The sequence below is a fragment of the Bactrocera dorsalis genome, chromosome 2 (genome assembly GCF_023373825.1).
Source record: "Bactrocera dorsalis isolate Fly_Bdor chromosome 2, ASM2337382v1, whole genome shotgun sequence".
NCBI lineage: Eukaryota > Metazoa > Arthropoda > Insecta > Diptera > Tephritidae > Bactrocera > Bactrocera dorsalis.
Window position 1 is genome coordinate 66,484,659 of NC_064304.1, and position 13,025 is coordinate 66,497,683.

General features: G+C 37.6%; 2 long non-coding RNA genes across 4 annotated transcripts in view; both read left to right on the forward strand.

The window, feature by feature from the left end:
* LOC105233304 (uncharacterized) overlaps window positions 1–13,025 on the forward strand; it is a 1,563,509-nt gene that overhangs the window by 1,127,036 nt on the left and 423,448 nt on the right. The window lies entirely within an intron of this gene.
* Window positions 1,243–7,923, forward strand: LOC125776808 (uncharacterized). The gene is made up of 3 exons (XR_007421983.1): window positions 1,243–5,568; window positions 6,597–6,628; window positions 6,683–7,923. It is a non-coding gene; the product is annotated as an uncharacterized LOC125776808 (long non-coding RNA).

Consider the following 13,025-nt stretch of genomic DNA (forward strand, 5'->3'; position numbering starts at 1 on the left):
TGTACACGTGCAACATTTATTTTCGTAATTATATTGCTGTAGGCATTTTTAGAGGTTATCGATGTATTTTTGAACGTTACAGCGTTATAACGGTAAAAAAAAAAAATTTATACCAGCTATGATACACGAACGTGTCACTACGAAGTTGAATTGCGTACGCACTATGTATCATATATGAATTAAAATTAAAAATTAATTTTTGTATGGGGACAGGGATATCATATATCATATGTATCATATATGATACATGGACGCTGTACACATAGTACAAGAAAATAATTTTGTATCACATGTGATACATTGGACAGGGAACGTGTTAAGCCATTTTCATTCTCTACAGTAATGAAAGAGTAAAATAGACAAAAAAATTCCACGGGAGATAAGATTTCAGGCAGGCAGGCAGCATACAGATCATGGAGGTCACAAGTATGGACATTCATGGAAGCCATAAAAAACTTTAGCCATCATCCAAAATACTACAGCGCTTTCGGAATCATAAGGACGAGGATCATAGGACAAGCGGCTGATATTTTGACAAACCACAACACGAAGATGAATTTTTACTCCATTATCAACCGATTGGACTATACCATTGCCGACCAACGTCCCCTATACAATTTTATTGGATGAAATGAAAAGGAAGGAAATCCCTAGCAGAATTCCATAGCAATGTGTCCAAAGCGCTCAATTTAGCATTAACCAAAATTGAGATGTCTAATAAGCATAATAGTATGGATGTGAAGGACTATGCTAACCAAGAAGCAGTCAGGACATTCATTCTGGGCTTAAATTCAAAATACACAAGTGGAACGTTGTATGGCAACAATCCAAACAACTTAGAGGCAGCGTATGCAATAGCTTGTACCATCCATCATGACAACGCAAACCAGCAATTCGAGATACAATCTACTCCACCGAGATACAACCAAAATCCTCGCTTTCCAACCACACAACGTCACCAACAATTTGTGTCACAAAACAAGACAGGATATGATGATTCATCAAGACACAACTACAAGACCAACTATAATCCTCATTTCAACCATAACCAATCTGCATATCGTCACCAGCAGCAATATCGAGCAAATGACAGGATGCAGCAAATTAACAATCAACCTCAACAATGGCAACCGGCACCAGTTCCAATGGACATAGACAGCTCCAGACGATTTGTAAGTACAACAAGAAATAACGTAGTAAATCGTAGCTATAATAATAGACATAATGCGAACAAAGGAAATATGGAATTTAGCAATGGAAATGCAACACACAAAATAAATCAAACCAAAAGGGAAGAAGATTTAGAATCTGTAGACTACTCGAAATATGAAGAACAATATGAATCAGGGAGCACTTTTTTAGGCGAATAAACGGGCTGCCCTGCATTAAAACAAAATGTTGCCTAACGGGTACGCTCGTTAACTTATTAGTAGATACAGGATCAACAAACAATTATATAAATAAAATTTGTAACATAGGGCAATCAATTAAAGTTAAACCATTTAAAACTAAAACATTGCACGGTTATTCCGTCATAGACTCTAAAAAAGTAATCACGATGTACGGCCATCATTTAACCTTTTTTGAAATAAATGAGCTTAACGAATTCGACTTGATTCTTGGGGAACAAGGATTACGTCAAATGAAAGCAGAAATAAATTTATTCAACTATAGCCTAAAGTACCAAAAAAAGATACTTTCAAAAAATGAACAAACAATTAACCTTACTATTAATAATGAACAATTCAAAGACCAGGTAGACAAACTCATGAAAAGAAATAATTGCATTAGTGAAACATTTCCCTTCACAACCGCCATTCAAGCATCAATTAGGACAGAATCAGAAGATCCGATATGGACAAAACAATATCCATATCCTATGGCTGATCACGACTTTGTCAGGAAAGAGATTGAGAAACTGTTAAATGACGGTATAATTCAACCAAGCAAAAGCCCATATAACTCACCTATATGGATTGTTCCAAAAAAGGGCACCGATGACCAAGATAGACCCAAGAAACGAATGGTTGTTGACTTTCAAAAAATTAACGCTCATACGATTACTGACAGATATCTTATACCAGGCATTAATATGACAATACAAAATTTGGGAAAAGCAAAAGTTTTTACCGCAATTGATTTGGAATCTGGGTTTCACCAAATTTTAATTAAATAATCTGATCGAGAAAAGACAGCATTTTCTGTCAACGGTACAAAGTATGAATTTATTAGGAGGGCATTCGGTCTAAAGAATGCTCCATCCATATTTCAACGATGCGTCGACGACATTCTTATTTGCATATGTCTATACTGATGACGCATTAATATATTCTTCCACACCAGAAAAACATATGGAACACATTAAAATAATAATTAACGCATTACATAATGCAAACATGAAGATTACTGACGAAAAGTCAACCTTTTGTCAAGATTCAGTCGAATACCTTGGGCATATCATAAAACATAACAAAATAACAGTTGATCATAAAAAAATCGACACTATAAAAACTACCCTCAACCAAAAAACTTAAAAGAACTAAGATCTTTCTTAGGACTTGCCAGTTATTACAGGAAATTTGTGAAAGATTTTGCTAAACTCACGAAGCCACTAACAATTCATTTAAGAGGAGAGTTAGGAATGGTAAAAAAATCAAAGCGCTAAAGTACTCATAAATCTGGATGATGCTGCAATAGAAGCTTTAAATAAAATAAAAAACGCATTGCAAGAACAGGTTGAACTTTTCCAACCAGATTTCTCCAAACCATTTAGTTTAACAACAGATGCAAGTAATTTTGCTATTGGAACAGTTTTATCACAAAACCGTCAGCCGATAGCATTTATCTCACGTACATTGAATTCAACGGAACAAAACTATAGCTCCAATGAAAAGGAACTATTAGCAATAGTATGGTCCCTACAAAAACTCAGAAACTATTTGTACGGTATAGCAAACAATACCATTTATACAGACCATCAATCATTAATTTTTTCTATTTCCGAAAGAAATCCCAACTCAAAATTATAAAGGTGGAAAAATTTGATTGAAAAATATGTTGCTAAATTAGTTTACAAACCAGGACACCAAAATGTCGTAGCCGATGCTCTTTCCAGGCAACAAATTAATACTAACACTAGTTGTTCAGACCATTCACAAAAAAGTTAATCAAACGATATTATTAAAAAAGTTAAACAACCTCTTAATTCATTTAAAAATCAAATAATACTATCGCAAGATAATGAAAGAAATGAAATAATCACCCAAACAATATTTCCTTGTCAACGTAGACATACAATATATTTCAAAGACACAGCAGATTTATTAACTAAACTAAAAGACACAATAACGCTAAATATTACTAATGCATTGAAAATAGATGACGAAATAATTTAAAAATCAAATCGTCGCAGCTTTCCCAAACTATACTTTTGTATTAGCTCAAAATCAGCTTATTGATGTCACTTCTGGAAACGACCAATTTGAAATTATTACACAAGTACACAAACGTGCCCATAGAAATTACAAAAATAATACACAGGAAATACTATTAACTCATTTCTGTCCTAACATTAAAGAAATGGGTAAAAAAGAAACAATAGACTGCGAGATATGTCTACAACATAAGTACGAACGACAACCAAATAGACAACCTATAGGAAAAACACCAATTCCAACACAAACAGGAGAGTACATTCAAATGGACATATTCCATATCAATAACACGCAGTATCTTAGCTCTATAGATAGGTACTCTAAATATTGTTTCTTACGAAAACTAGACACAAAGATAAACTGTCATGAATACATAGAAAAAGTACTAACACAAGTGTATCCGAACGCCAAATATCTCATGACTGATAACGAAAGTGTATTTAACGCAAACACTGCAAGATGCGTATACAATCGACTACATATTACACACGTAATAACACCAGTGCATCACTCAACTTCCAACGCTCAAGTCGAACGTCAAGTTGCACGGTACAATCATCGAGCTCTGTCAGAGTTTAGCCGCCCAAAATAGTACCGCGCCGGGTGAAGAAATATTTAACGTTGTTCGCTAATAACGGGTGATTTTTTTGAGGTTAGGATTTTCATGCATTAGTATTTGACAGATCACGTGGGATTTCAGACATGGTGTCAAAGAGAAAGATGCTCAGTATGCTTTGACATTTCATCATGAATAGACTTACTAACGAGCAACGCTTGCAAATCATTGAATTTTATTACCAAAATCAGTGTTCGGTTCGAAATGTGAAAATCCGCTTTTTTATCGACAAATTTTGTTCAGCGATGAGGCTCATTTCTGGTTGAATGGCTACGTAAATAAGCAAAATTGCCGCATTTGGGGTGAAGAGCAACCAGAAGCCGTTCAAGAACTGCCCATGCATCCCGAAAAATGCACTGTTTGGTGTGGTTTGTACGCTGGTGGAATCATTGGACCGTATTTTTTCAAAGATGCTGTTGGACGCAACGTTACGGTGAATGGCGATCGCTATCGTTCGATGCTAACAAACTTTTTGTTGCCAAAAATGGAAGAACTGAACTTGGTTGACATGTGGTTTCAACAAGATGGCGCTACATGCCACACAGCTCGCGATTCTATGGCCATTTTGAGGGAAAACTTCGGACAACAATTCATCTCAAGAAATGGACCCGTAAGTTGGCCACCAAGATCATGCGATTTAACGCCTTTAGACTATTTTTTGTGGGGCTGCGTCAAGTCTAAAGTCTACAGAAATAAGCCAGCAACTATTCCAGCTTTGGAAGACAACATTTCCGAAGAAATTCGGGCTATTCCGGCCGAAATGCTCGAAAAAGTTGCCCAAAATTGGACTTTCCGAATGGACCACCTAAGACGCAGCCGCGGTCAACATTTAAATGAAATTATCTTCAAAAAGTAAATGTCATGAACCAATCTAACGTTTCAAATAAAGAACCGATGAGATTTTGCAAATTTTATGCGTTTTTTTTTTTTTAAAGTTATCAAGCTCTTAAAAAATCACCCTATATAATCGAACAATACACTCCTCTACAGGATACAAACCTGAAGAAGTTTTTTTTAATCGTGAAAAATATCCCGACATCAAAAATACACTTGAAGTAAAACAATATATTCTACTTCAATATCATAATAAAAATAGGCAAATTATAACATACCAACCAGGCGATATAATATACAGTCGAACAGACCGCAGTAACAAAATTGCTGCGAAATACAACAAACACAAGGTAAAAGAAGACCGTGGGGACACGATCTTAACAGAGAGGGGGAAAGTCAACAACATTCGTAAAGCACACAATGCAACCCGCAAACATAGGACTAATCCCTGCAAGACGGAGGTAACAGATTGCACAAACACATTGAAACATTTTCAGCTGTTCACTAACACTGTTACATTTTCTGGAATTTTCAATGGAATGGGAGAATACGTAAGTAAGATAGAGAAAAACTATCGACATTATAAACATATTGTAATGTTAACTTGTTAGAATAGGAGAGGCGAATACCCAACATTTCAAGAAGAATAAACGAAAAGCGCAGTTTATTTTGGATTTTAAAGAGGTAAGTTCGCTATTTGATAATATGATATTTTATAATTAATTTCTAATTTATATATAGGGTGATTTTTTAAGAGCTTGATAACTTTTTTTTAAAAAAAAAACGCATAAAATTTGCAAAATCTCATCGGTTCTTTATTTGAAACGTTAGATTGGTTCATGACATTTATTTTTTGAAGATAATTTCATTTAAATGTTGACCGCGGCTGCGTCTTAGGTGGTCCATTCGGAAAGTCCAATTTTGGGCAACTTTTTCGAGCATTTCGGCCGGAATAGCCCGAATTTCTTCGGAAATGTTGTCTTCCAAAGCTGGAATAGTTGCTGGCTTATTTCTGTAGACTTTAGACTTGACGTAGCCCCACAAAAAATAGTCTAAAGGCGTTAAATCGCATGATCTTGGTGGCCAACTTACGGGTCCATTTCTTGAGATGAATTGTTGTCCGAAGTTTTCCCTCAAAATGGCCATAGAATCGCGAGCTGTGTGGCATGTAGCGCCATCTTGTTGAAACCACATGTCAACCAAGTTCAGTTCTTCCATTTTTGGCAACAAAAAGTTTGTTAGCATCGAACGATAGCGATCGCCATTCACCGTAACGTTGCGTCCAACAGCATCTTTGAAATAATACGGTCCACTGATTCCACCAGCGTACAAACCACACCAAACAGTGCATTTTTCGGGATGCATGGGCAGTTCTTGAACGGCTTCTGGTTGCTCTTCACCCCAAATGCGGCAATTTTGCTTATTTACGTAGCCATTCAACCAGAAATGAGAAATGATTATGTAGACCATAAATCGGACGTAAAGCGCGAAACACATTTCGAACCGAACACTGATTTTGGTAATAAAATTCAATGATTTGCAAGCGTTGCTCGTTAGTAAGTCTATTCATGATGAAATGTCAAAGCATACTGAGCATCTTTCTCTTTGACACCATGTCTGAAATCCCACGTGATCTGTCAAATACTAATGCATGAAAATCCTAACCTCAAAAAAATCACCCGTTATATATATTATTAATTTCTTTTATATAGAGAAAACGAAAGAGGTTAACAAGGAGAAAAAGGTAAGCATTGTGAATTTAATGTTGTGTGTATAATTAAAAATTTTAATATTACAGAAATCATTTGGACCATTGGTAAAATTCAAATCTATTGCGTGCAGCAACCAAATAATGGAGTATGTTTTAAATTATTAAAGTTAAATAGTGTATATTTCATTCAAATATTTGTTATAGATTGTGCATTTTATTTTGATTTTATTATTAAATAAAGAGAAATAATAAAGAAAACTGAGTTTTATTTAAAATAATTTAATTTGCTAGAAGTAACAAATGGGTAACAGATAATCTTGTTACTGCTTGTTCTTCCTAACATGCTTATATGTTAAAGGTAACAAACTGATAACCAAAATAATAACACTAACAGATATTCGGGTAACAAATACTTTTTGTTATCCATAACACATGGGTAAGCTAAGCGCTAACAAAATAATTTGTTACCCGTAACATACTGTGAAGAGATTTGCTAACAAATGTGTGTATTCTGTTAGAACAAGGCAGCATGCGATATTTGCCATTGGTTAGAGCGAGATAACCATTGAACATCAAATAGCTATGTGTTACTTTTTTCCCACTCTCTGAACAAAAATAACAAATATTTTAACGAATGCAAAAGTGAACAATAACAATTCGCTTACACGTTTGCTAACAGCTACCCGTCTTGCAGGGATAATATTTTCTTGTGTAATTTGATTCGGAAATTCGGATAAATTTACAGATCTCATGAACAAAAAATATGTACTTACTGAAACAGATGCAGTATACACTTACAATAATTCTGCTTATCTTTACCGCATAACGAACATATCTAAAATATTAGCACCCTACGAGACCTTAAGGAAAAACCAATATAATTCGAAGGAATACCATGTAGATAACATACTTTCAAGAAAAATAGAAACTCTTAAAGCTCAACTGCTACCATCGTGCAAAACGTGCCATTAATTTTTTAGGTTCAGTTTTAAAATTTATAACAGGAACACCAGATCACGATGATCTAATAGAGATAAAGACAGGACTCAATCAACCCATTGAGAATAATAACCAACAACAACAAGTTAATTCTCGATTCGAAAAGATTTTAGAAACAATAGATCCACAATCACTAGCCGATGATTTAGTTATTACTGAAGTATATAAAGAATTAGAAACGATCGCAAACACAGTCAATTTTGCAAAAACAGGCAGTTTTTTATTCAGGAACACTTAATATTAAAGAAGTAGAAGAAATCATAAAAAACGAAATTTATGGTATTCCAATAATAAATACATATATTAGAATATTCTGATGTTCACATATGTATATTTAATAACGCCATTATTACAATTTATAAGTACCCAATAATAAAAAATAAATACGAAATGTATAATTTAACACCATTAGCTTTCAAACACGGAAAATATGAATTTAAGAAAAGAGTTGCAAAATGCAATAACGAATTTACTAACATATCAAATTGTAAAAATTATATAGGAACAAATATTTGCAAAGAAGAGCCGAAAGACAATTGTACTATCCGATTATTAACTAAACAAAAGGCTCTATGGATTGTAATTCAAGAAAATAATCCTTCAATACAAATCTTGGATCACGGTAATATAATATTAGATAACGAACATATATGGAATGGATTAAAAATAAATGGTCCACATTTAATTCAATATAATCATAATACCATCATAGACAATAAGACTTATATAAATCACGAGCAAGAAATAAAAGATATATCACACGCTCATCAAAATGACCAAGTAAAAATATTGAATATTTTAAATTCCAATTCTAATTATACATAAATTCAGTAATATTCAACAAATGTATAAGTTTTTAATACCAATAGAAGAACATCCCATAAGATTTACTCTGCATTGTATCTTAATACTCATAATTCTAATTTTAATTATATACATATGCATAAAATTATACGCATGCCAACAATTACTCGAGGAAACAAAACGCCGCAAAAACTTCGAACAAACATACAACATCGAACTTCAGCGAATTACATAGACGTCTTGAAATGAGGACATTTCATTTTCAACACAGGGGAGAGTTAAGGAACACATTGCTCACCCAAAATTCGTATCAACTAAACAGACGAATATATACAAATATCAAATATCAATAGTTAGACATGCTTATCACCTCAACAAACATCACTATCGGTTAGACGAACCACAGCGGCACAGCGGCACATCGGCTAATCTTTATCAGAAAATTAGTAAAAACATCTTTATCAGGAAAACAATAGAAACATCCTTATCAAGAATGCAGCAGTACATCCCTATCAGCAAACCACAACTATATAAATAGTCTTAAGTCTATTATAAGCACGTTGTAAGAAGACGGTTTGTTAATAAAAATGTAAAAATAAAATAGAAAACCTTTACATTATTAACTCGCGCTAACATGTGTTTGATTGATTGTCGTTTCTTTTAAGTCGTTCGTGAGTTATAGCGTCGTAAACATGGAGCAAAATAAAGAGAAAATACGGCATATTTTACAGTACTACTACGATAAAGGCAAAAATGCATCTCAAGCCGCCAATAAAATTTGCGCAGTTTATGGACCCGATACCGTTTCCACCGTTATAAACAATTTGAAGAAGCATGGAGTCATTAAGAAGCTCGATGTATGGGTGCCACACGAATTGATTCAATAAAAATACTTTTCTGACCACCCAAAATATTATATGTATGCAGTATGATGATTGTGTGACGAATTGAATTCCCATCCCGATGTCCATCCTTTTTGTTGAGTGGGTACAGGTGTGTGAGATGCGTTGGTGTGGTGTGGTGATATAAGTGTATGGTGCCATCGGATGTGGTATATTAAGCTGTCTTGCTACGGTGCGCCAGTTTTTCCCAGGTAGAGTGAGGTATACATGCGGGGAGATTCTTAAGTCATTTAAACACACTGTATACAAGGATTTTTGAACTTATGGGTGCCTTTATAACACATATGTATATCGACCAATATGTGAGTTATCTCAATGAAAATAAGAGAGTGTATTCTTTACAACAGAGTATGTAAGTGCTTAATATAAATAAATTTGATTGAAAACTTGGCCTAACCTTATATTACCAAAGGCTTCGGCAAACTCTTCCACGCGCACCGGGGGTGAACATGTTGGGCACCGCCGATGTGGTGGACGGGTGGGTCGAAGTCTTCAGCTCGGCATGCATTTCTGCACTAGAGAGCTTCTGTCCACTGAAAACACCGAAGGGCAGAGGGAAACCTCAATGGTGGACTATGGAGCTCTCGGAAGTTAGGGCGTCTTGCAGACGCTTATTTAACAGGGCCCACAGGAGCGGGTTATCTGACGACTGGGTGTTGTATAAAACAGGACTTTCGATATACAATTCCGAGTTAAGGAAGGCTAAGAGGATCTCGTGGAAGACCTTCTGCGAAAAAGTGGAGGGCTGCCGCGTGTCCTCTAGATTCAAGCGTATTCTCGCTAAAAACCCAGTGCCTCTGGGTTATCTCAAGGATGTAAACGGGAAGTGGGCCCTAAGCAGTGAAGATACACTTCAGTTGCTCCTTGATGCTCACTTACCTAACAGCACGTCCTCTATAGTGGCATCTCTCGGAGAGTTGCATGTTGACTGCACGGCCTTTCCTGACCTTCTGGATGAGCGTCACTTGGCATGGGCGATTAATTCGTTCAAACCGTTCAAGTCCCCGAGACCGGACGGCATCATAGCAGCGCAGTTGCAGTAGGCTGTCAAGGTGTCATGCGGCTGGTTGCTACCGATCTATGCGAACTGCATCAGATTACGTTACATTCCGGGGGCCTGGAGACGAGTCAAAGTTACGTTCATCCCGAAGGCTTGCAGGGGCTCCCATGTCACGTCCAAGGATTTCAGATCCATCAGCCTCTCCTCTTTTTTGCTTAAAACTTTGGAGAGTCTGATGAACTGGTATTTAAGGAGGCGCATTCCGAGAGACTACCTATCAGGAGCGCAACATGTGTATCGTAAAGGCAGGTCGGTGGTCTCTGCCCTGCACTCTATCGTGTCGTGGCTGAAGGAAGCTATCGACGCTAAAGATTTCGCTGTTGGAACCTTCCTGGATATTGAGGGAGCTTTCAACAATGTCTTGTCGGAGGCAGTCATAACTGCTCTAGATGGTCTTGGCACTTCATCTTCAGTCTTCTGTGTGACAGAGTGGTCGAAACAGAATGGGGCAGCGCGCGCGCACGGCGCAATGTGAGCAGGGGAACCCCTCAGGGCGAGTTTCTTTCTCCTCTTCTATGGATCCTAATCGTTAACGATCTTCTTAAGAAACTAGAGGATCTAGGCTGCCGGGTGATTGCCTATGCAGATGATGTAGCACTTATGGTCAAAGGAAAGTTCTTTAGCACCGTATACGAGCAAACGCAGGGATATCTCGGCGTTGTAACAAAATGGGCGGTCGGAAGTGGACTCGCCATCAACCCGAATAAAACAGAAATGGTTTTATTCAGTAGAAGATATAAGATCCCAGTGGCACCGTTGCCGCAAATGGGAGGTATTTGCCTGCAACCGGCGGATACAGTGCAGTATCTAGGGCTCATCCTGGATAGGACGCTTTCATGGAAGCCAAACATCGAGGAGAGAGCCAAAAAGGCATCGACTGCCCTTTACTGCTGTAGAAGAGCTATCGGAAAAAGGTGGGACCTCTCACCGAAGGTGGTCCTCTGGCTCTATGACACCATGGTAAAGCCCATAATGTTCTATGGAGTCTTTATGTGGTGGAGGGCTTCACAGAAAACCACAATTGCTAAGAAACTCGAAAGCGTTCAACGGGCTGCGCTTATCAGCAAGTGCGGTGCAATAAGGTCCACCCCAACCGTGGCACTTAAGGCAATTCTGAGCACAACGCCCGTGGACATTGCCGGAAGGTGTATGGCCGCAAAAGTGGCTATTAGGCTCAGGGAATCTGGGTTCCTAAAGGAGCGTGTTTCTGAACACTCAAATATCCTTACAAGCTTTGACTGCATACCGGATCATCTGGATCATGGAGTCATTATGAGTGTGAAGAAGCCGTTGGAGGAGAGGGGCAGTAAGCTTCTTTACGGATGGGTCAAAGCTTGGAGGGGTTTACTGTGGGGAGCTCTCTATCAGCTCTAGTTTCAGACTTTCCGACTACTGCAGTGTCTTCCAGGCTGAGGTTGCAGCCATCAAGGTAGCAGCAGATCTGCTACTGCGGAGCGTGTTTACCTTCAGGGAAGTGACGATTCACTCAGATAGTAGAGCAGCGATACTAGCCCTGAATTCATTCACAGTGGGTTCAGGGCTGGTTGAGGAGTGTTTGGCGGTACTGTCCCTGGCGGCGACGGTATTTACTATAAGGCTTGTATGGGTGCCGGGCCACAGCGGAATAGCGGGTAATTGCAAAGCTGATGAGCTAGCAAGGAAGGTCACTATCGGTAGAATGGGAACGGGTCGGTGCTTCGGTTTCCTCTTGTGTCCTACTACTGGAAAGCTGGGCCTCGCGGATGCTTGGTCAACGCTGGCCCAGCACTGGTACTTTCGCGGTCGCAAAAGCATTCTGGCCCAAGATATATCACAGAAGATCTAACAATTTCTTCGCCCTCAGTAAGGCTAGCCTCTCTTTAGTAGTGGGGCTCTTGACAGGCCATTGCCTTATTGGCACACATGCTGTAAGACTAGGATTCTTACCGGATGCTGCTTGCAAAAGCTGCTTAGAAGAAGATGCGACAGAAACTAGCCAGCACTACCTTCTTGACTGTCCCGCGTTCGGGAGGTTAAGACTTAAACACTTGGGGGCATATACCTTCAGACATCCTACCGAACTGGTGGGTGTAGATATCAAGCGCCAATCTGCAAGTCCGAACACGGGAGTTCTATTTTCTATGGCATCACAAAGGACTACGTATAGTCCACGTGCGATCTTTGATCAGCCATTTAACCTACCCTAACCTAACCTAACAGAGCTGGGATCAAGGTAAAAGCCAGAGGTTTATATTTAAAAAACACTCCTGTAATTTTTTCTTAATAAAAATTTTGGGTTTTAAAAGTTTGATCTTGAAACTGTTCCCGCTTGACACTAGTATACTTACGTGATATCGATACTTCGGGTCGGCTTTAGTATACCATCCCAGGATTTCGGGAATAAAAAGGGTATGGTCGGATAGAGGAGATTCTCCTGATCACGAATATATATAGTCATAGCCGCAGGAAGCTTATAGTTTCCGAGTTATTCGTGTTTAAAGTTTAAAATTTGGCAGTATTTTATTTACATATTTTCGATATATAAAATTTTTGCACTTATATTTTTCAATTTTATATACACTAACACACCACTTATTCATTTGCACACATTTATTCTATATACTATAGTGCAAAAATTGCTTTTAATATAAGTACATTTCAATCGTTGTTGAACTATTATTATTTT